The sequence below is a fragment of the Ambystoma mexicanum genome, chromosome 8 (assembly GCF_040938575.1).
Source record: "Ambystoma mexicanum isolate Mex_15411 chromosome 8, UKY_AmexF1_1, whole genome shotgun sequence".
Lineage (NCBI taxonomy): Eukaryota > Metazoa > Chordata > Amphibia > Caudata > Ambystomatidae > Ambystoma > Ambystoma mexicanum.
Window position 1 is genome coordinate 1,682,700,046 of NC_090929.1, and position 25,530 is coordinate 1,682,725,575.

Genomic DNA, 25,530 nt, shown 5'->3' on the forward strand with positions numbered 1-25,530 from the left:
GTGGGCTGGAAGTGGGCTGTCTGCTGTGTTGCTGTGCTGTGGAATGCTGCTCGTGATACTTGGATCCTGTTTTTGGGACTACCTCTGCACGAACATTGTGTATGGACCTTATTACACTTATAATTTAACATTCTATTTCAGAATTATAGGTTTCAAATGTTTTTTTTAGGCCATACCCCCTTTTGAGAAAAAAAATCTTAAATTGCCCAGAGCGTGCGCTCCGAGGAAATGGGCCGGAAGTGGACTGTCTGCTGTCCGTTGCAGAGGAGCGCACGTGCAAATTCTGTCCCTTGCATCAAAAACACGTGGCTTTTTGGCTGCATCTTAATATATGTAGATCCTGGATTAGGACTTGCGTGCTTAACGCACGGTAAGTGTGAGAGTTTTCTTATTCTCCTCAGAAAGTCAATAAAAAGCTGCGTGCAGTTAATTCATACTGTGGGTACAGACTGTGTGTAACGTTATATTACCTGTTGCAGTTGGTGCTCCAGGATTACAGCGTGACCTGTTAGCAATTTCAGTCACAATTGGAGGTGACACTTCTAACTTTACTTTCTCAGTACACATACTTGTATATGGTTGCAATTTATGTTAGATTCCTAATTCGAATTTGTGGGGCCAAGCACTGTACTACTCAAAAATGGCAAGTAATACCTAAAGTGGGAAATGCAATAAACCTGCAGTTCTGATCATCAAGGAGGGTTCTTTTAAGTTTGAAGAGCATGTAAAGCATATTATCAAACATATGGAAGGTCCTCTTGACCTGCTCATTGATCTAAGCCAGGATTGTGATACGGCGCCCACAAGCTTGCCCGCTATCATAGCGGAACAAACTAATGATGTAAACTGTGACAAGGGACTTTGTGATTATGCTTGTGCTTCTGGGGATGTTTCCACTAAAAAGAAGTCGTTTTGAATCAAGGAGATGTATGATGGGGAACTGTCAATCCAGCCTAGTTTCCTAAGCATGAGAGAAACTATCATGCCAGGGACGGGAACCAAATCAATTATTAATCCTTTAAGTGACCAAATATCTGAAATTTCTATGATGGGGACAACTGTCATGACTGAACTCTCTAAGCGAGCACAACTTTCTTTGGGCCCATCCACTCCAGCCACAGGTCAAAAAGGTGGCATAGAGCATGTTCATTTGCATCTAGCTACTGAACAAGATGCCACTGTTACTGCTTTACCCTCTGTTTGTCAATTGCAGGCTGCTTCAGATGTGAGCAGCCTGAAAATGAGTCCTTCTACAATTGCACAGCTGTAGGCCTTTAGGATGGCTATGTTTCAAAGTGATGCTGTAGAGATGCAGTCCCTGTGCTTGAGGCCAAGGATAAGTCTTGCAGCCCTATTCTGGATGAGCTGGAGGGGACGTAGAGAGGAAGAGGGTAGGTTGAGGAAGAGGTTGTTGCAGTAGTCCAGCCTAGAGAGTACCAGAGATCTAGAGACATTGGAGGTCATTACGACCTTGGCGGTAGGGGGTTAACGGGGCTCGAATGGGGATGGGTTCCTGGAATGGGGAAATACCGGGCCCTCCAAGGTCGGAATGGCCCAGTATTTCTGCATTTCAGGAACCTGTACCCGGAATGGGGGTAGCCATGCCGCAAATAGCGGCATGGCTACCTCCAAGGTCATAATGATCTCCATTGAGCTTCTGGGCAAAAGTGAGGAAAGGAAGGTCTCCTTTGAGAAGGAGAAGTTGAAAGAGGGCCTTCTTGGCAAGGTCTTGGATGGATGGATGGGAGGGAGGGAGGAAGGAAAGCGAGGAGTCGAAGATGACTCCAAGGTTTCTGGCTTCGGATGAAGGAGAAGGGAGAGAACCCAGAGAGGGAGGCCAGAGTGAATGGAAGAAAGGGGGAGCATGAGTCCTTATGGGAAGGATCTCTGACTTGCTGGTGCTGAGGCAGAGATCCTTGCAGGCACATCAGGACTGGATGTCAGAAAGGCAGTTGGGAATGATGGCGGAAGTAAGGAGAGGATCAGAGGGAAGTTTGAAGAAGAGTTGTTGTTAGGGAGAATTCTCTCTTTAGGCTGAATTTCCTAACCTAGTAAGTCCCCCAGCAGCTTTGCTGGAGTTCTGGAGTTTGTTTGTTCTCCTGCCAAGAGTGAGACTCTGCTTTTCTCCCACTCTTGGACATGATTTATGGTATTCCTTTGACTGGTAATGTGTTTTATGGGCTATGGGGTCCTTTACTCCATAGGGTCTCATGTGTTTTTTTCTAGGTGTGTTACACAGCACCCTCCGTGCAGTAACACAGGGGTGTCATAGTGACACCCCACCATAGACTCCATACCCTGGGACTGACTACCGTCTCCCAGGGCATGTAAAGTCACCATTGGCTTTACTAGTCCCAAATTATTAACAGGAACCAGTACAAACCATCATATTGTGGACGTACTGGTCGGGGCAATTCGATTGCCCCAGGGTCTGTTAGTCGAGGGGGCACGTCTCCGTCCCCCCTGATCGAGTTTTGGCTGGTGGCAGTGGAAACTACTTTTTATATTCGACCGCAAATATTTTACTATGGGATTTTCCCATTGTTCGAGGCTACCAACTTTAATTATTTAATTCTCATAGCCTCGAACATACCGCAGGTTTATTTAATTAATATTAATTCTCTGGTTGGTATGTTTTGCCAAGACTCGATTCTAAAATGGCGTTTGTGTTCTCTTCTGTGACTCCAACCCAAGTCGAGCCCTTTGTTCCACTTTTTGGCGGGCTTCTCCACAGAAGCCTCCAAAAGTGGTGCCACTCTGTCTGGGTACCACAGGGGGTGTGGGAGGGGGTTTAGGCACCCTGGACCGAGTTACCTTGGTAACTCAGGTCGCACTCTTGTGTGATTGGCCCAGCTCACCACTTAGCATGTTTGAGTGACAGGTAGGCTGAGTGAATGGGGGTTTTCCGCATAAAAGCAGGGATTTGGGGACTGGAACTTCAGAAGTCACCACAGGACCTGAGAATCTGACAAGGGAGAAGCTGAGCCGACCTACCACGACAACACCACTGGTGGAGCCCTGCAGAACCGACTCGCCACTTCCCGACGACAGAGAAGATCTCCCGGCTGGAGAGGCTTCTTCCCCTGACTGGTGAGCACAACTAAGTTTACCTTTCTTTCTTCGCACCCCAGCCCGGTTTGTGGTCGAACTGCCCGTGCCAAGCACCCCGGCAGCCGGATAGCCACTCAACACTGAACCGCCAATCCCCGGACCGCTCCTTGTACCTGAGAAACTCCGCAGCTGGTTTCTTCCCTGGCAGTGCAACGGACTCCTGTCTTCCTCCACGACGAGATCCTCTCTTCCCCCGGACGAAGCACCAACTTGCATCCGCTGCCAGGAACAACTGCCCCCGCTGGAGCGTTCTCACCACTTTAAGGTACTGTGTCCGCCAGGCCTCCCTTTCTAAAGATTGCTACAAGGTAATAATAACCCCTTAACCTTCTGGACTGGGCTGGCCGCCTTGACCCTCTAACTGGTCCCTTTCTTTGGTCCAACTACTTTTTGAACCTTTACAAGACTTTTGTGCACTGCAACCGTGTGACCGTGGGCACATTTTGTTTGGATACTCTGAAAGTGGATCCGGCCTCTTGAACTCTAACTTCACGGTTTTACTTTGCCTTCTTCTCTTGTTATGTTCTGATAAAAGTGTTGGGATCTGTTTCAACTTGTTCTCTGCTCTTCTCTCCCTTTTTAAAACAAACTATTAGAGTGCCATCTACGTTAAGCGCTCACCGCTGTCTGAAAATAAGTGGGGCTTTACTTAAGACTTGTCTAATATTCTTTTAAGGGAGTGTATATCTTTTAGTGACCGTGTTTTTGAATTGCTTAATATTAGTGCCTGTGTGTTTTTCTAGATGTGGTTTTAAATAAATAATTATATCTCTTTTACACCAAGCCCTGGTCAGTGTTTACTTGTTCTACTGTGTTCTCTTGACCTATTGTGAATACTCTGTATACTGCCTAACTCTTCTTGAGAGAAGTCTGACTGCTCAGCCACAGCTACCAAGTGAATCTGTGTGGTACAGTCTGCTACCAAGTGGGTTTACTGCCAAACACCTCTAGTCCTAAATCTTTTGCAGTGGTCCCAGAGGGAACTGCACAGGTTTCTGCCTAACAGTTGTGTGTCATCTGCATAACACTGGAAATAAGGGAGAAAGTGGAATTAGACGTGCAAGCTGAGCAAGATAGATGTTAAAGAGTCAGGGAGAGCGGTTGGAACCCTGGGGAATGCCACAGGTGGTGAAAGCTGTGGGAAAGAGCCCAGGATAACCTGGGAGGGACGGTCAGTGAGGAAGGAGATCAGCCAGTCCAGTGCCCGCTCAGAGATGCCTATGATATCATGGAGTCTTTGACTGTATCAAATGCAGAGGAGAGATCATGTAGAATGAGAACAGGTGTGGAGATGGAATCAAGAGATGTAATTGGTTATTTATAACGTGCTTAATGCCCAGAGGTTTCTAAGCGCAGGCCCGGGGATCGAACCTGTGTTGCTCTGCGTCGTCTTGCTTCCAAGGCGAGCGCGTTGCCCCTGAGCTATCATTTCTTCACGGGTGTTCAGAGGAGCAGTTTCCGTGCCTCTGGATGTTCGGAATCCAGATTGATGGTCATGTAGGCAACCAACAAGCTGAGCCAGTTGGGGGACGGGGGGGGGTATAACAGCTTCTCCAAGAGTTTCCTAAGGAAGGGGATGATGGAGATGGGGCGGTAGTTAGCTGGACATGAGGGGTCGGCTGAAGGTTTTTTCAAGAGATGGCTGCACAAGAGTGCTTGAGGGAAGAGGGAAACGACCCAGTAGCAAGAGAGTGAGTGCAGACATCAGTAAGTGCAGAGGCAAGGGAGCCGATATTGTCCTTAATAGTTCTGGAAGTACAGGGGGGAGACCTATTTGGAGGAAACCTTCATAGAGCGGACAACTCTAGTGACCTCATTGGATGTGATAGGAGAGAACAAGGAAAGAAAGGCAGATGGAGGATGGGAGGCCTAAGGTGGCAGGGGAAGTGGAGGGGGAGAAGGAAGAGAGGGTGGATGTCTTGAGTTTTTGCAGGAAGTGAGTGGGCAATACATTGCAGAGGGTCTGGCGGGGAAGAGGCAAGGTGGAGACTGCTGAAGGGTAGGGTAGTTCCTTGCAGATTTGAGGGTTCAGCTGTGTTCTTGGAAGCACTAGAGATGCACGCTTAGATGTGGGTCCTTTTCTTTGGATGGATGGAAAGTCTGTGTTGTCTTTGGAGAAGGCGACAGGCCAGTCTGTCAGAGGGTGAGCCTCTTCCATTCTGCAGCTCTGCACTTGCGTTTCAGGGCTGCAAGTTCAGAGTCGTACCAGGTGTTCTGCTTGGTGGCATGTTTCAGGCAGATCCTCATGACTGGGGCAAGAATGTCGAGAGTGTTAGTCATGGCAAGATGGAGGTTGCTGAGAGTGGAGTCAGAGGTAGAGTCTGCAGTGGGGGGAGAGGTGCGTGAAGGTTAATGCGAAGGCAGCAGCTGACACTCGTTTCATCGGACAGATATATGTGAACAGGGTTGGCAGAGCTGGGGGAGTTGCGGTCGGGTGGCAGAGAGGACCCAGGTGAGGTGAGAGGAGAGGAGGGAGTGGTCTGAACAAGAGAGTGGGGCGGAGACCAAATGTACAGTGTGGATCAAGGCATCAAGAGTGTGTCCAGCCGAGTGGGTAGGACCAGAGTGGAGAGTGGAGAATGGAGATGGAGAGCGAGGTGCAGAGGTCACGGTAGAGAAAGGACGCCGTGAATGAGTCAAGATGGAGGTTGGTCACCCAGGAGAAGGAGTTTAGAGGTGGATGTGGGGAGACGGGAGGAGAAATCGCCCATTTCGACAGAACCTGGGTGATAGACTGGTGACCTGCAGCTAGTGGAAATGGCCAGGGAGGAAATGGGAGAGATGACCAGCTTGCAGACCAGGCTCTCGAAGGCGGTGTATGGCTGGGTAGGTATGAGGAAAGAAGGGACCCACTCAGGGAAGATCAGGGCAAACCCACCGCCAGCACGGTTAGGGCAGGGCTTGGAGATGTTCTTGTACTCATTGGGGAGAAGGGAGTCAAAAGCAGTGACTGAGCTGGCCTTGAACCACGTCTTGGTAAGAACGAGGATATCGGGGTCACAGTCTTCAGGGAGGAGGCAGATGTCGGCAGAGTGTCTGGTAGTAGAGCGAGCATTAAGCATGGCTAAATGCAGCCAGTCACTGCCTTTGAAGGTTTTCCGGTGAGGGGTACAGGGGTGTGGTACACCAATCAGAGGAGTGGGGGCAGAGAGAGAGGAAGGAAGGAGTAGGAAGGAAGTTGAGGGACGGCAAGCGCCAGTCAAAGAGGAGGAGAAGGTTGGGTTGAGGACCCTGAGCCGCAATAGTGCCATTGCGATAGATATTAATGATACACCTGGATGATGAGAAGCCCGGCAAGAGTATGTCCCATCTAGTGCCACCATTAATGAGTGAAGATGTGTGAGGATAGACAGTAGGGATAAGATGAGGAGTTCAGAGATCTGGAGAGGGGATAGAAAAGAAGATGTCAGTGTTTATCTGTCTGTAAGTTGCGCTGACGTAGGTGTCTGCAATGGGTAGACCAGGGTTGGTAGTCAAGATGTCTTTTTTTTTAAACCTTTTTCCTCCAGACTTGGTGAGAGAGGGAGGATAGGTGATAGTATGGCAGTTAGAATAGATAGGGGAGATGGTGGGTGCCAGAGGGGTGGTGGAGGGATAGGGATAGAAGCTAGAGGGACTGTGCTGCACCAACAAACTCAGGCAGCCTAGTATTCAAAAACCAATAAACAGATGCAATAGAAACACTTGAGCACCAAGAATGAGGGTCGTTACAAATACACCAGGATTCGAATTTCACCAAAGCACAGAAATGCAATGCAAAATGGGGGTGAAGGGTTGTTAAAAATACCAGGATTCATGACTGAAGGCAGACCTGGTATGACATTTTTATTACACCAGTAGTGTGTTAGAGCTCCTATTAACTCTCAGAATACTGCTTTGAAAAACACTGGTGGGCACTTTGAGTTCACGGTTTGATGGTGAATTTTGATCCAGCTAGATCAAAGAAATCCTAGGAGGATGTGTTTTGGGCGGGATGGGGCAGGGAGTGGGTGGGAATGGTCATAGGCATTAGAATGGACTTGGACAGTCAACGGGTGGGTACATAACCAAATCCCTACCAACCTCGTGTCCCTCTTCGTATGCCAGTTCTCCCTAGCTGCACTCTAATGCAATAGTTTCTGATTATAGGCGGCGCTTTAGCGCCCTTGAATAGCCAAAACTAAAAAGGAATAGGCTGCAAACCACATTGTCTGTGAAAATGGGCCTCTGTCAGCAGTCCTAGATCAGCTGAGCAAGGTTTATGGTTGGGGGGGGGGGATACTTCATCAACCTCGGCTGGACAAAGGCAGGGGCAGTTGAATGGAGCCTCGTGCACACCGCATTGCTTTGATTCAGCTTGTCATTGAGCGGCTGTCAATGCAGGTTCCTAAGCATTTGAAACCTGGGCCTTGATTTGGAGTAGGGCTCATTAGTGAATTGGCGCCAAATCCAGCGCTCCACTTAGCACTTTAAAGTTGCAGCGGGAATGGTGCGCCTTCGAGCAGATCACTATGCTGTGGGAAGTGCTAGTTGTGCTGAGTCCTGGCCAGCATGTCAGGCGTCATAGCAATCAGCACTTCTGTGATCCTCATGCTAAATCCTGGAGTGCAGTTAATTTTGAGGGAGGATTGCTTTGGTTGTAGCTGGCACTTTGTCCTGCAACTGCACCCCACCCCCCTTCCGTTAAGCTTGTGGTCTGTTTGGCGGACGCAGAATAAAGCCCTGCAAATGAGGTGTGGGTGAACTACAGGATTTCCCCCATGCTGAATGGATGCCAGAAATATCCCATTAGAGTATCTACAAATGGTTCATGTCATATTTTATTCAAACTGTATTTTCATTTGATTTGGGGTGATTATCTGCAATTTCAACATCAAACATAATGAAAATGAAAGCCAGTTTAAGTGAAACCCATTTATTTTAGGTCTCTTATGGTAACATAGAAGATTTTCACACTCATAAGAAGTGTATGCATGCCACCGGGGGATAACTCAGCGGCAACGTGTTTGTCTTGGAAGCAAGATAATGCAGCACAACACAGATTCGAATTGCCTGGTAAAACCAGGTGTCCTTACCGGGTCCCGCGAGGGGAAGAGGGAGCTAACAACGGGCCGGTTGTAATCGGCCTGTTGTTAGCTCTCTCTCCCATTCCCATTGAGCCCTACGGGGGCTCAGATGCGAATGGGGAAGGTCTGGGCCCGGGTTCCCAGAGGGAGGAATTACAGGGCCCTCTGACCTTGGTATGGCCTGGTAATTCCCCATTCAGGGAACCCGGTAAAGGAGCCCGGTTTGGCGGCAGCCATGGAGCTCAATGCTCCATGGCTGCCGCCAAACTCGTAATGAGGCCCAGAGTGTCATTTTTCTGACGGTTCTTCCTTGTTGCGTGTGCTGTCCTAAACTCGCCACTAATGCCAACTGCACTTAGGCTCAGTCTGAGTTCTAATGGATTCTTTCCTCCCACCGATTTCTCAACTATGAAATCCCTATCGCAGGGCAGCTGTTCTCTGGAAACCTTTCTGCCTCCAGGAGGCGATCTGACGCCTCTACGCACTCTGCATCAGATATAACGTTGGGCCAGTATATATAGTGGTGCTGTGCCCCAGATCGCAGTTATTTTTTTCTGCGCACTCTTCGCTAATCGGGAACATGCTCATTGAGCTAAATGACACCATGCCTAATCTGTCGAAGGCCTCCGGTTTTAAGCCGTGTGCGCATTGCGGCCGACAGATGTCGGTCTCAGATCCGCACAGTATCTGCCTAGACTGCTTGGGCGAGGCCACGGCACCTAGGACTGCGCGTCGTGCCAGCCCATGCACCCAAAAGCCCTATGGGAATGGGTGGCAAAGATTTTCACCTTCATCTACAAAACGAAGGGTGATCTCGGTCAAGGTTGTAAAGCGCAGATCGGTATTCCGAAGATCGGTTGGCTCTGCGCAAGGAAAAGATGAAGAGGAAGGAGAACCGGAAGAGGTCCCACTTCCGAAGTGGGTCCTCGCACCAGCATTTGTCTTCGAAGAAGAGCCACCGCTCCAGGGGTTCACCTGAGCAGCCAAAAGAGGTACCTTTTCCTACTCGGTCCTCCACTGAAGAGGAATGGGAGAAATTCTATTTGAACAAGCTAGATATCTTCGCCCAAGGGACAACCACGACTGTTGTGACTGGCAGGGCACCCTCAAGGGCCCACCCCTACACGCGTTCAGACCTGGCTCAAAAGGAAGCCATGATAACTCAGCGTCCAGACGTCCTGCCTTCGGGTGTCACGGCCCTGGTTTTGGCACAGATGCCATGGTTCTGGCACCAATCCCGTGGAGACTGTGGTTCTGCAGGAGTATGCCCTACTCTCTATGAATGCTTTTATGTCTAAGATGCATGACATCTATGATGATGGGGGAGACCAGATCCCTTTTTGGCTGGAACCTCTGGGCTCTAGAGAGGTTAGGGATTTCCCTGGGAAAATCTACAGGGAAAGTGAGAATCTGTGGGAGTGGCAGAGGCCCTGCAGGAAGCCAGCAGCCTCAACACCTCAGCAGAAATATATTTCTTGCCGGCACCCACTCTGGGGAAATCCCCAAGTCGTATTCTAGTGCTTGATGGCAAATGTGGGCAGTACTTTGGAATGGTCTGCTCCATCCAGTTCCATGGTGCAATATCAGTTCTCAGACGGTCTGGATGAGCCACCCAAATGTGAGGGTGAAAGCACCTGTGCTGGAGGCGTGGAGAAACATGCCTCTGTTCCGGCTGTGGACACAGACCTGGTGAAGAAACACTATCCCACCCAGTCAGACCCGTATTTTTTCTCCTCCCATGCTTCACCTTAGAGATTGGTAGTCCAGGCTGCCAAGACTAGCCTAAAAACATCTACCGGCCTGTCCCTTCCACCGGACAGGGAGATTGAGAGGTTCGACACATGGGGGGAGAAGGTGTTCGCGTCAAGCAGTCTGGCTCTGCGGCCCGTGAATGCCTTGTACTCAATTGGCAAAGTTTTCCTTCAGCCTTTGGACAGTGGTAGCCAATACAGCCAAACACCTCCCCGAAGGGGAAATGAGGACGGATTCCAGGCCCTGGTCTCTGATGACGGGGAGATAGCACGCCAAAAGCTGCAATCGGGGCTGGACGCAACAGATTGTGTGGGAAGGGCCATGGCCAGCAGCACGGTGGTCAGGCGCCACGCCTGGCTAAGGACATTAGAATTTGTGGCCGATGTCCAAACCAGATTGTTGGATGTACCATTTCATGACCACCTTTTATGGAGCCAAGGCTGACGATGCCCACCAGAAGGTTAGTCCTCAAAGGCGACGGCTGTGTCCTTGAGGCTTGCCGTTCAACAGCCCTCCACAAAACTGCCATACCAGGGGAGGGGTTTCATCCCTTCAACCCGAGAGGCTGTCGTATATCTGCCCTGGGAAGAGGCAGTCTCTTCCTGGTAGGGGTTGGGGGAGGGGAAGAGGTACCCTGAGGGGTTACGTGGCCACAGCCTCTGTCCCTGCTGTACCCCAAGGCAGCAAATCTCAGTGACTTCTTTTACCATGCATCACCCGTGGGGTGCTTGGACTCTCCATGTTCAGCACAGAATGGTGATAGACCACATCAGACAAGGTTTTTTCCTCCTGTTTCTCCAGCAACCCCCAGACCAAAGACCCCTGGCTACCTCCTTGTCTCCGGACCCCATCCTCCTGGAAGAGGACTGTCGGCTTCCAGTGAAGGGCGCGATCAAACTGGTTCTGTGCTGATAACAAGGAAAGGGGTGATATCCACCTATTTTCTGGTGCCGAAGAACGGAGGCTTGCACCCCATCCTAGATCTGCAGCTGCTGAGTTTGTTCTTACGCAGGGATAAGTTCAAGATGGTTACTGAAGCCCGGGTCCTACAAGCCCTCGATCTGCAGGACTGGTTGGTTTCCCTAGATCTTCATGATACCTACTTCCATGTGCCAATTCATCTAAAGCACGGGAAGTAATTGGGGTTCGTAGTGGGCTAACACCATTACCATTTCAAGGTCCTGCTATTCGGTTTTCACCAAGCTGCTGGCGTGATGGTGGCTCTGTTCAGGAGAGTAGGTATCTATGTCTTTCCCTACCTGGGACCCACTAAACTGCTGGCCTCCATTCTTGGAGCAACATGGTGGCTCTGTGCAGTGAAAAGAGGTGGGACTTCACCTGCTACTTATTACTTCCTGTGATTGTAATGCAGGGAAGACTTTGCCAAATTGGTCAGTGCCTGAAACCCAATGGAGAATATGATTAAAAGAGCAAAAGGAAGTTGTGTATCGTTTGGGTGAGGTTAGAGGAGGAGGAGGAGGAGGAGGAGGAGGAGGAGGAGGAGGAGGAAGAGTTGGTGAAGGTGGCAGTCCAAGAGACCAGGAGGAGGAAGGATAGTGGACTCGAGAGTGGAGGCAAATTGTAGAAAAGGTGTAATATTAGTTGTTGCAAACAAGTGCTACTGTGTTGTGAGTGTGCTTGCAATCTGGGTGAGTGTAAGTGTTATGCAGGGAGTGAGACTGAAAGCAGCATGACCGAGTAGAAGGTGGAGTAGAAGTAACGCGTAGGGTGGAGTTATAACATCAGGGTGGAGGCAGGTAGTAGGAGTGAGACACCGGATGGACAGAGGAGGAATACTTGGAGAGAGAATGTGGGTGTAGTGGGACACCACAAGCGAGGTACAGAGGGGCAAATAAGATACAGAGACAGGGAGCGGAATATCCAGGCATGCTAGGAAGGAGACCTATCATAGTGTCTGGAAGGCATATTCCCTAATCTCTTTTAGTTACTAATAAAAGTGATGGTGTAGGAGTAGTCTAGAAGTTCCAGAGGGAGTTTAGACAGAACATGCAATTCCCTTTAGGCTTTCCCAACCAGCTAGCCTAGATATTAGACAATGGGGTTGAGAGGGTTTCAGTATTTGCTTAGGGTGGAACGCTATCTATAGACTAGAGTGCGAGGGACAACCGTAGCATCCTCAAAGCAGATGATATAAAGCAAAATAAATAGAAGCCGTTCCCCAGGACTTGGAGTGTTCTCTGAGCTATCCGTGACAGCGGGTATGACTGTATTAAGCAGAATTATTCTTTGTTTCATGCAACAAAGTTATCTGAGATGTCAGAGGTTTGAGATGATGAACAAGATTTGATTAGTCAAGAGTCGACTTAAACGATACACCACATGGGCAGGATGTTTTTGACTTGGCTGGTCCTACCGGCCCAAACTGATGATGGTGATTTTGCAACAAGGAAGAGCATTAGACCAGGAAGGACCCTGCCAAACCCATATAGGAAGATAAACTGTTCATCAGGACCTCCTCATTGACTGTAGCAAATGCAGCTTTGCGATCCAAAGGAAACTGTAAGGAAGACATGGTATCTACAGTAAGACAGATACAAGCGACCACAGTTGAAGTGTGTTTACTGAACTTTCGCCAGGGCGTGATAAACGCCTATTTGAATCTAAATCTACAGATGGGTGCGAGCTATGACCATCAAATAATAATAATGCAGTCCTAGTGAAGTATTGTCAGAATAAAAGGGCCTATACTAAAAAGCCTATTGCCAATCCTTACCACTAATTTACAAATAGTGTGAGGTAATGTTCATGAAAAAGAAAAAATTGTTAATAAAATAATATGTCGGGATGTTTGGGCCGTTGGCCTCCCTTCCCCACATTTTCTGCACATGTCAAGCGGTTCACTCGAGCAAAACACACACTCTGGCTTCTGTGGCACGAGGATACAGTTCCATTACCAGCATCAGGACCTTCTGTCAAGTCTCTTGATTCAGAGGCCCTGATGTACAAAAACAAGATGCAAAAGTTATTTTCTTTTTACCAGTATTCAATTTGGGTGTTCACCCTGGATCTCCCTCAGCCGGGCTCAGATCCCTTTCGAAAACAAAGTTCAACATTGGATCCCCCTCTTTCGGGCTCAGATTGCCTTATTACAATTTGCAGAGAATATTCTTTCTCGGGCGACTCATGGTTCATCCTGGATCCTCTCAGCCGGGGTCACATCCCTTTCTTTTACCCAAGTAGTCTCCCTCAGCTGGGCTCGCACCAATTGCAGTGTACATTAAACCATCGAAGACTTTCGAATGTGCACAGGGTTTAGCTTGACTTGTTGCAGGAGAACCTTGATCTCACAATTCCCTTTTCTCACACTTGGCATCAGTTGGATACCTAACAGACTTTCGAATGAGCACCCACGTGGCATCAGACCACTCTGTCTACGGTATCTTTTCTTGGCATCCTAAAGTTCTGTCACTCCTTTGGTTTCGAATTATATTGGCGTTGCTCGTCACATACGTCTCACACACTGTTCTCTTTAGATTTCTTCATGCAATGTTGCTGCTTACAGCCTTGGTTCAAAACACAGGCTAGTTTGGTATCAGTCTCTCCAACTCACTGGCTGTGCTTTCTTTACTGATTTTTTGTTTTAGGAGTTAAGGGCAGTACCACAGCGGCAATTGCTCCTCCCCACCTTGGTTATTGACGCGGGAGAGAGCCCTGGGTACCTGTGACATACTGTGCAGGTTTGATCCGCTTCAGTTCCTGTTCTTAGGTTTCTTACTTTCCAAGGTTCACGAAAGTACCACTATTTAAAGGTCAAGGGCACTTCCCTCTGGTCTTGCCGTCTTTCTCCTCGTATTAAACTGCCATCTTGGAACTGCTGTTTCCTCATGTACTTTGCCTCGCTTAGAGTGAGCTTTAGTGCTCCCCCTTTTATCCGTGTAGGGAATTGTGATGGAAGCCAGGTGTGTTTATGATCGTTAATTGCCTGATCATGGTATTGGATCATGTCGGGCTCTGGTGTTAGTCCGTTGTCGCTCACAGTGAGCTCTCCCGTGAGAAAATGTTTGTGTCGGGGATAGGGGGTTGGGTGGTTTGAGTTCCTAGGTATCCTGCTCGGTAGGATGGGGAAAAGGTGTTACAGGGAAGGGGATACCGCTCTCATCATCTGGTATCCCACTACCATTCCCAGAGGAGCCCACATCCGGGTGACCCTCCCGCACTGGTCCACCCACAGGAACTGGATCCAAAAGCGATGGCCGTGTCCTGGCCACCTGGATGACCGATCCCCGGGGACCAGCGGGTGAAACACCTTCAGGTTTCTCACAAAACGGAAAATGGCATCTCCTGCCACCCCGTTTCTAGAATGTGCAAAGCACTGTGCACCACCTGAAAGGCAGAGGTCTCAGTGGTAGATCAATGGTGGAAGCAGACAGATCGGCCTGCAACAAACAGTGATTTGGTTATGTGACGGGCAAGTTGTGCTGTTGGACATTTTGCCTAGAAACAGCAATGTGGTAGGTTAGTCGTTGGTGTTGTCCAGAGAGTAAGTCCAGGTTCAGACTGGCCTATAGGGCAACAGAGAAATGCCCGAACCAAAAACACAAAATGCTAGCATGGGCCCGTTATTTTGGTGAAAGTAAGCCACTTTTTCCGGTTTGATAAGTTACTTCACCATGCGGCTAGTAGTTTCAACCAGGGTTACTGAATAAATATTCTTCAATATGCACAATTTACATCACATTTTATCAAAAATCTTCCCATTGAGTACTACTCAAACATTCTGTTACAAAACAAATGAATTGCCATTTTCAACTGTGGGTCAGGTTTTCATTGGTGCTCAACAATTTTATGGCCCAGTTCGACCCTGAATAAGTCTTAATTATTTAGTTTGAGGGTGTTTCTACCCTACCTAAAGATGGCATTTATCAGAGGAAGCCAAAATAGGCAAACAATATTGGGAAACATTCAATCAAGTATATGGGAGGGCGATTGTCAAATTGGAAGTATGTTTCATGAGAGAATGTACATGACTCAAATAAAAACTAGAAATGGAGATTTATTTTGTCCCAGATGGGGACAATTCTAGATGAGTTGCAAAGGTTAGAGTGGCAGAATGTGGGAACTTGGAAGCAACAGATGATTACATGTTTTCAATGTTCTCAAAGTAAAGAAATTGACCCAACGCCATGAGAAAATACCTAACTGAATTCTAGAAGAACGCTGACTCCACCCCAGAGATCAGATTGATTTGGGAAATCGTGAAGCGACAGTCTGAGGTCTCCCCATAATTCACAAACATGGTATTGAAAAGTTGCACAAGGTTCTGGAGACAAAGCTTAAGACGTTGGATGGGGAATTAAAAAGAGATCCACAGAACACCGATCTTACACAGAGTAATCTGAGCCAAATCGGATTTGAACTACTTCCATACCAAAAAGGTGGGAAAGGGTGTAGAGAGGCAGATGAATGTGTCATTCATGATGTTGGCCCCTCCCCCACCGCCGTATTGCAGATAAGAGAGAAAATATTCACTGAGGCATCCATTTCGAGCACTTCTAGGAGAAATGCAGCAAGAGGCAAAACTGCTGATGGATGTGAAGTCTGTATGTGTGAAGACGGCTATTAATCAAGATATCAAACTACTCGTATTTACCTATAGACCTGAAGCAAATAAGCATACACCATGAAGTTACATAAACATTAAGCTAAAGATGGAAATTAGACATGAATAATATATACACTTCACATTTTATGACATACAACACGACTAAATATAGGCAATGAAACGCAACGCAAAGAAAACGCGTATGCTTGCTTGTAACGTTGAACACAACAGAAGATTGGAAGCCATCTTGGATTAAATGACTGGCAAAGCTACATCTCACAGAGAGGGAAGCCTGAAGCTACAAAAGAGGCGATGGGGAAATAAGTTAAAATCATGAAGTCGTGATGGAACAAATGGAAGCCGAGTAGCCCCGTTCAATGGTCCCTGTGAAAATAAGGGAGGATTGAACTGTCTGGAGAGGAGTCAAGGTAACGCGCTCCTGAATGCCAGACATTGTTCGCGTTAAGTTTAGTCAGATATTAGCCAATCTCATTGAATGGCATGCCATCACCTGATGCTACCAATCATGTACACTGCTATGCAGGATGGATTACACTTCTGACTCGAATGCTGCATTTCCTGGACCTACTGTCTAGGACCCAAGGTGCCGCCTTGTTGACGACACCAATGGCAGCAATGGCCTGGGCGCGTGTATTTCAGAGGTGCGCGAGAAGTTTCACACGCGATTGGGCTGCGTGCGGGTATTTCAGGGGTGCGCGGGAAGTTTCACACGCGATTGGGCTGCGTGCAGGTATTTCAGGGGTGCGCGAGAAGTTCCACACGCGATTGGCCTGGGGGAGCGTGCGCGTGTATTTCAGAGGTGCGCGGGAAGTTTCACACGCAATTTCAGCAGGGTACGTGTATTTCAGGGGTGCCGGGGAGTCCTACATGTGATTTGGCAGTGTGGGTCCTCCCATGTGTTCCCTGTACACCCTCCACGGCCCCTGCAGGCAGCCCACACCATAGGGGACTACCCTGCATCCCTGGTCATGTCCCGCAGGCAGCCCACCCAACATGGGCATGCCCCCCAGCAAAGGCACATGTCTCCTTGCACTAATGATCACCAACTCATGTCCCCTTGCACCCTCACCCCCAGCATTGCGGGGCACCTGCCAGCAGGCCCCCACCCATGTCCAACTCATGTTCCCCACCCCACCCACCCCCCAGCACTGTGGGGCACCTGCCAGCAGGCCCCCACCCATGTCCAACTCATGTTCCCCACCACCCCCCCAGCACTGTGGGGCACCTGCCAGCAGGCCCCAACTCATGTTCCCCAGCCAACATGTCATCACAATCTAGATCCCTGGTCCCTATGGTCAGCCTCCAAATGCAAAATACCCACCCGAGTATTGCATCCACCCACTCAGAAATGGCAATTACATGACAGAACACCAATTGCAAGTTTCGAAACAAACACATGTCACTCACATACACCCAATGGGTGTCAGTGAATGTCAAAACCCATATCATGATATGCATGAAACCAATGAGATGATACTACACATTGAAGTTCGATAAAAAAATATGTATTAAAGGAAACATAGATTCAAAAATAAAGAAACAGAAATGGGAATGTACAAAAATGAAAAGAAGCATGTCTGTGAAAAAAAGCAAAACCAAAAATCATAATCCAAAGTAATGGTGTCCAAAGTCACTGTCCACAAAAGAAAATCCAATGGGAAATAATAATTGAAAGCCATTGCTCCATGGGTAAATTGTGAAAGAAAAATAAAATCCAACAGTGAACTATGTACAGACGAACAAGCCAGGGTCCATTATCCCAAGAAAAGAAATGAAACCTATCTAACAACACTAACTAATAAAATAAACTATATACAAAAATGTGGCCAATGTCCAAAAGGTCCAAAATAAATCAAAAAACAAAGGAAACCTAACACTACCTACATAACTATGTACAAGGGCAGCGGGCTAGTCTGACGGCTCACTTTTGGATGTCCCGGCCCAGGGCATCATCGAACTCCTGCTCAATGTCCCGGAGGCGGTCCTCCATGGCCCCGAGGGTCCGCAGGGCCGTCGACGTGTCCACCTCCAACCACCTGCGGATTGCCTCGAGGCACTCGGCCCGCCTCAGGGCCCTCTGCATGGAGTTCTCCGCCCTGACCATTGTGAGCCGTGCCTCTTCCGCCCGCTGCCACTCCGCATCTATGGCCTGGCCCAACCGCTGCCACACGGAAGACACTCTGTCCTAGGTCCTCCTGCCCTCCGGCCGATGCCTGCCCCTCCGATGTTGAAGGCCCCGAGCCTTCATGGCTCCCACCATGTTGCTGCTGTGCCTCTGCCCGTGCACTGCCTCCTGCTGCCTGCACATCCTCCACCGGCTGGGGTGCAGTCGTTGATGTGGCCACCCCTGCTGGACGTCCGACTCCCGACTGTGGCAGGGATGCCTCCTCCACCAGCCTGGCCGCACCGTCAGAGGCAGCTCCACAGGGCACCCAGGTGACTGATGGGTGGGAAGATGGCACGGAGGACGACTGGCGCGTAGGGGGTTCAGTTGAGGAGGGGGTCGTAGCAAGCCCCATCAAATGGAGGAATCCGGCCTGGGTGACCTGTCCCAGCAGGCTGACTTGGTCAACGAGCCATTCGAGATGACGTGCAGTCTCCTCATGAAAAGACTGCAGGTCACCTCGCATGGCCCGTTGACGCAATGCCACACCAGTCAGGACAGGCTCAACCCGGACCTGGATAGCCACGTCCGCAGGCAGAGGAAGGCCAGTTGTCGTTTGCTCATCCCCTGCCTGAAAACGGGTCTGGACATAGGCATCCCTGCTGGTGCAAGATGATGCAGGGACAGGATCAGGGACAGGATTGCACACAGGCACCTCCGCGGCGGCCTGTGCTGCCTCCTGTCCCTGGTCCTGCACTGCACCACTAGCACCAGTGGGATCCCCACCTCCAGACCCCGTCTCTGTTGCTTGCACGGCCTCTTAGTCCACCAAACCCCCCACCAACCTGGATGACTCTGTGCCATCTTCCCCCGTTGGGCCCTGTGGGGTCCTAGCTGCCCCTTCTGCTGCCGAGGAGTCGAACTCCAACCTCCGCCTCTTGGACCTCCCCCCGGCAGCTGCGGCCTGGGACGCGGCACCGGACTCCTCACTCCCCGACGAGATGACAACATGGGAGGGGAGCAAGGCCTTGCGTCTCCTGCTGGCGGTGGGATCCCCGCCGCTGTGCTCCACAGCACCTTCTCCGACCTCTTCATCAGTTGACGCTGCAGACAGGGAGAAATAAAACACAGGCATCAGGGCACTGTACAATGGACACATACACACATGACAGTTGTACATGAGTGGCATTGGCAAACCTCAGACATGCCATCACAATCCCCAACACACGTCATTTCAACTTGCACACATGAGCCATACCACAGCCATATCGCAACTACCAGCACCATCCATACCCATACAACAGCATGAGCAGGCAAAGCTGAGCCAGACATCACATGCAACACAGGAAGTGCAACACACATATACACACAACCACACTTGCATGCATGTGTACACCTCTGCCAAGTGTTGCAGTGTACAGATGGGCATCCATGTCACATCTGCCAATCAGGCTTCCACATCCCGCTGTCACATGCATCCATGTTGCATCACTGTTGCACCCTTGTCAAATACACACAAATGCACATGTACACAGTGCTGATACGTGCAGCTGAAAACAACATACATGCGTGACATCACAGACATGTCTACTTACATACATTCATCCAAACATGTGTGCCCACACAACTGCATCTGGCATGCAAGCCTACACACACAAGTACCATCCATGTCTCATACATTACAGCCCTCGCATGTGTTAGCCCCACGGCCCTGTACACCCCCACCCATACTCGACCCCATACAAACAGATGTGCAACCTGCACACTACTGAAACATCACCACACGCACAGCTTTCAATCATGATGCATGTACACTTACCGCTCGACTCCAGACGGGTCTGCCTCTCAAGGACCTGGACGTGGAGCGCTGGGGATATGCGCTCCAGGACCCTCATCTGAACTTCTGACAAGTGGCCCCGGCGCCCCTTGGCATTCGCTGCCTTCAAGAGGCGCCGGGCCTTGTTCAGGGTCCTGGACCTGAAGTCCTCCCAGCGCTTCTTGACATGTTGGAAGTCGCGGACTGCCACCCCTCCGCGTTGATGGCAGTCACGATGTCAGTCCAGATCTGAGTCCGTCCTTCCTTGTCGGCGCGGGAACTTCCAAAGAGGGCATCATACTGCCCCAGGACTTGCTCCACCAGGACACCAACTTCGGTGGCAGTGAAGCTGGTGCCCCTCTGCCTCTCTGGCCGGGGGTTGTCAGTGGTGCCAGATGTTGCAGTGCCCGACATGACAACCACAGAGGCAGGAGTGGGTGGGCAACTGGGTCCTGGGGCTGGGCTGTGGAGCGATGGAATCCCAGTCGGGAGTCTTCGGTTCCAGCAGGGGTGGTCACAGCAACAGCACCCCTGGCTGATGTGCAGGCAGCAAATGGCAGGGCACGTGGGCAGCAGGCAGTCAGGCAGCAGCAGATGGCAGGTGGGAGCGTGCTCGGGGCTCTGGGGGGCAGTAGTTCGGCCTTCTGGGCAGGAGCTTGGTCTTCCGTGTGCTTACGCGTGGCCAGCTTGATACGGAGTGATTTGGCACGTGAAAATTCAGCACGTCAGCGTGTGAATCGAGGAAAGGCCCTCAGCGCGTAAGCGCGTCAGCACGCATACACGATTCCATTGGACCAAAGGCCCTTAGCGCGTATGTGTGTCTGTGACGTATCGCGCACGGGCGTTGCTTTTCCTGGGGTGCGGTGCATGTGTCTTGCAGGCGTTGGGGTTCACACGCTATTACTTCACAGCGGGTGGGTGTTGGCTACGCGTTCTTCTACACGCAAGGCAGACGGTGAGTGGTACCCTGCTCCCCCAGGCCTGATCGCGTGTAAAACCACCCGGGAGCCCCTGAAATACACGTACCCCACTCCCCCAGGGCCGTTCGCGTGTAAAACCACCCGCAAGCCCCTGAAATACACGTACCCCGCTCCCCCAGGCCCGATCACGTGTTAAAACACCCGCAAGCCCCTGAAATACACGCGCCCAGGCCAATCGTGTGTGGAACTTCTCGCGCACCTCTGAAATACACGCGCCCAGGCCAATCGCGTGTGGAACTTCTCGCGCACCCCTGAAATACACGCACCCAGCCCAATCGCGTGTAACTTCTCGTGCACCTCTGAAATACACGCGCCCAGGCCAATCGCGTGTGGAACTTCTCGCGCACCTCTGAAATACACGCACACGCTCCCCCAGGCCCGATCGCGTGTGGAACTTCTCGCGCACACCTGATATACACGCGCACTGGCCAATCGCGTGTGGCACTTCTCGCGCACCTCAGAAATACACGCTTCCAGGCCAATCGCGTGTGGAACTTCTCGCGCACCACTGAAATACACGCGCCCAGCCCAATCGCGTGTGGAACTTCTCGCGCACCTCTGAAATACACACGCCCAGGCCAATCGCGTGTGGAACTTCTCGCGCACCTCTGAAATACACGCACACGCTCCCCCAGGCCCGATCGCGTGTGTAACTTCTCGCGCACCCCTGCTATACACGCGCACAGGCCAATCGCGTGTGGAACTTCTCGCGCACCTCTGAAATACACGCGCCCAGGCCAATCGCGTGTGGAACTTCTCACGCACCTCTGAAATACACGCGCCCAGGCCAATCGCGTGTGAGACTTCTCGTGCACCTCTGTAATACACGCACACGCTCCCCCAGGCCCGATCGCGTGTGGGCCTTCTCGCGCGTGTAGGACTTTGGCGCACATTTTTTTCCTACGCAGGGACGCTACCGCTTGCTTTCGTGTGGCGGACATGTCTGGGCCTGTGCGCGTCTTTGGCCGTGCGCTGTTTTTCCCTATTCGATTCCATGAATACGTGTTGTAGGCGAGCGTGTGTCCGTTCTGCGCACTTGCCTCCTGTACTTCCCCCGTGACGCCCACATTTTCACGAGTTGTTCCCCATTCTGCGTGTGACGCCCCGTGTTACGCCTACTTTGTTATGTGCGCCGCGCTATGTGCGAATTCGCTGTGGCCTTATCGCATTCGATGACCTGTGCACCAGCGTGCACCGCACACTTTTTCAGCGCACATCCCACATTTTGCGCGTGCACGGACTTCCATGAATTGATGTGCGATGTTTTCTGTGCGATAATCGCACTTGCACTGCGATTTTCGCTATTTCACTGCGAATCGCACGTTTTCGCATGCGTGCGCCGTTTTTTCGGCGCACATTAATTCCATGAATCGGCCTGCTAGAGTTTTAGTATCTTTAGAGACCTTGATGTCATTACCGTCAATGGTAAAATATTTGAAGGCTTGGTCCAGTTTGTTGAGTCGCTGAGTTGATCCTAATAATAGAAGCTCAGTCTTGTCGTTGTTTAGACATAAGTCGTGTTGTGCCATCCAGGCCTGGATGACCAGATAGACGTCATTTAAGGATTTGGTATCAGCTGTGTAGTCACCAGTGATGGGCATGAGTATCTGGGTGTCATCCGCATAGTTAGTGTAGGAGACACCCAGATAGTCGAGCACATCAAAAAGGGGTTTGGTAAATACGTTGTAAAGCGTAGGTGATACACAAGAGCCTTGGGGGACACCGCAGTGGATAGGAGCAGGGTCAGCCGATGCAGTGGGCGAGAAGACCCGCATGGACCTGTTTAGGAAGGAATGGATCCAAGCATTAGCAGAGTCTGAGGTGAGCCGCAGATTTGAGATGTTGGCAGAGAATTTGGTGGTTAACCAGGTCAAAAGCTGCGGACAGGTCATGGAGGAGGAGTAGCGCTAACTTCCCATTGTCCTTTAGAGTCTCCATCTGAGTTTTCAAGTCAAGCAAGGCTGTTTCGGTTCCATGTTTGGGACGGAAGCCTGATTGTCTTAGCCCCAGGAGATTGTTAGATTCAAGATAGTCTTGGATCTGAAGGTATAGTGCCAGATCTAGGATCTTGAGCAGGAACGGGACCGTAGTGATTGGTATAAAGTTGGTCAGAATGTTAGGGTCAAGGGATGGTTTTTTAAGTAGTGGGATCACCCAGGCGTCCTTGAGGTTGTCAGGGACTATGCCAGTTTTGAACGAGGCATTTATGAAAGCTGTGATAAATGGGGCTAAGTCATGGGCGGCTGCCTTAATGATAGGTGCCAGGCAAGGGTCACCTTGGCAGTTAGAGGGTTTAAGTTTGTTTATGATTCCTTTTACTTCAAGGGTGGTGAGAGGGGAGAAGGTGGGCCTGAAGTGGGGTGGTTTTCCCCCGAGGGTTCTGAAAATCATTTTGAGAGATTTTAAGGGAGTGACGTGTTGACACAGTAATGCTTGCACAGTGGCGCACTCTCATAAATCGCGAGCCAGAGGAGCTAGGCCAACAGGTTTTCGCAGGAGAGGGCCCAGGACCACAATCTACCGATTCCGAGAATCTCAAGCCTCAACTCGGGACGGCAGCGTTCCTGTGCCATACCCTAGGTTTGAGCTGGTCAGTTCACTTAATGGCCCAAGAGCACTTCTGAAGAGGCTCTTTTCGAGGAGAAGTAGGAGAAGCCGAGAGTAGTTGTTCACACTACTCCAAAGGGGTGAAGCGCCCTTGCTGGCCTTCTTGGTTCGATGAAGAAACAGGGGTCCTATGGGACAACAGCTTTGTCAGGGTGCCAAAACTTCCAAGCATGACACCTGCGGTTCCTCGAGTCTGCTTTCTTGTTAAGGATACCTAGCTCTTTGTGAGGTTTGGTGTGAACCTCAGTAGATCGACCTGGTATGGATGCAGAGCCCCTTCTCTTAGCCAATATTTGGTTTGCGCTCTAGTCTCAGATAGCCAATTGAAGATCTGCTCTCTTGCATGCACGTCAGACGTGGGCCAATTGTGAACCACTGTGGTTCCAGCCATTCATGGCTACCAGACATACTGGCACCAGTAGTGTGGATTGGGACCACACAGTCCCAACCCCCTTTCTGGGCACTAGCACATGTGACATGCAGGAGCCCACGTAAGTTGAAATTTTTCCGGGAGGCTGCATGCCCAAATAAGGAATACCCGGGTCTCTCGACCTGGTGGAAGACAAAAGGACAAAATGGCCAAAGGACCGAACAAAAGACTTGGTGGCACAGCTATTTTCTGCACTGGCCACAGTCTTGGGCCAAATGCGGAAAACTCGGTATGGTCCATAAAAACGAAGTAAAAATACTTAAAAGTAAACTGCTGCCACCAGTTCATCCTAGGCACACTTGTACAAACACCAGAAAATCCTTAGAGAATGGCTAGGGCCATAAAACAAAAGTACCCCTATACACGGTACAGTAAGGTACTTGGCACATAGATAAAAAGTTACCAAGAAAAGGCAACAAAGTCGAAGATGAAGGGAAACTTGGTTTCCAAGTACGGACAGCCTGAAGGACGTGTCAGTTTGCCTATAACAAATGAGCGAAAGCCCCAAGGAGTGCAACTAAAGGCTGTGCGCCACTGGAAAAAGTCAGGTTAGGTACTCCAAACAAAAACTTTGGGGGTGGGGGGTTCATAAATTGAGGGAACATTGCACCCAAGGGAAATCTTTCCTATCACCAGTGACGAGCCTGTCCTGCAATTCAAGATCAAATGATGTTGCCCTTATTCAAAGACAAAACTAGTGAAACAATACAGCTACGCTTTAAAGAAATGTTATTTCAGCTAATGCGCTAGACTATGGGTGTGCAGCGCTCACTGCTGGATTATTTAAGCCAAGGTCCACAGTTTTGCCATGATGGAGGACTTCCAATAGGTATTGTTTCTGAACTGGCTTCTGGCCTCAAGGATGTCCGTGGTGTGGACGTTTTCCTGAAGCTGCTTTTCATGCAGGCCTCTACTTATGGCAACCCACATTCATCCTTTCAACAGACCATTGCTAAGGTTGTTGATACCTACGGTTGATGGCATTGACTAAGTCAGTAATCCAGTTTGGCCTCAAGAATATTCTAGACCAGGGTCCTCTGAGACCAGTATGATCTTTTTAACCTAGCGGTTGTCTCAGTGGTGGTGCTGGCATGGGTGAGATTGGCCTAGAACTCTGCTGTGGTCAAAGACCTGGCCAAGAAGCATTGCCTGGCCCCCATGGATCCAGGCTTCTTGTCCATGCAGCCCACAGCAGAGAGCCTGGTGGTTCAGGCCCTCAACATAATTGGTTTCAAGTTGGACGCTTTTCCATCTTTTAGCAAAACAAAAAAATGTGATTCTTTAGGTTGCAAGAGGTTCGCTTTGGGCAGCCTGGCTTTGAGGGGTGTGAATGCCACCTGGGCCATGACCAAATACACTGCTTGTGAATTGTGATCCCCAAAGTTGCAGAGAATCTTCCCATGCCAGAGTTGGTGGGTTTTACCTCCCAGGTCAATGATAGCCAGTAGGCAGCCAGTCCGATCCTCACGTCAAACCTGGGAATAGCAGACTGTGTCGCCTGGGCCATGGGTTCAGGGTCTGCCATGTGTGTACCTTCCTGGATGGTGATATATGTTTGTACCCCTGCTACTAAGGCCAAGCTTCTCAATCTACCCTTTGGTGGTGACTGCCTTTTTGGGTACATAGGTTGATGAGTGTCCAGAGAAATGTAAAGCCTACAACGCATGCGGCTACATCCAAAGTGCAGGACGTAGCTGAGCTTTGTGGTTCAAGATGGCCATTATCCGTTCAAGTCCTTGCCTATCAGTCTTTCCTATGCAACGAGTGTCTCAACCATGCTGATGTAGGTGTGCATCGGAGGAGGACCATGGTTCACATCTTTCAGATAATTGGCTCATTAAAGCTTGCAACCCAGATCGGGTGCCTGTTTGCCTGCACCACACCTGTCTACTGCATAGTTGTGGCTTCTCCCTGAAGTTCAAGAAATCCAAGGTCACGTCATCCCAGTTGCTGCTTTTTCAGAGGAGTGGTTCTGGGCAACCACTTAGACAGGGACTTCCCTGGGTGAGCAACATGTTGCAGATGGTGTCTCTTCTGATCCCACAGTTTGGGCCCAGCCTCAGCCTTTCTGCTTCTTCTGGGTCTCATGGCATCCTGTATT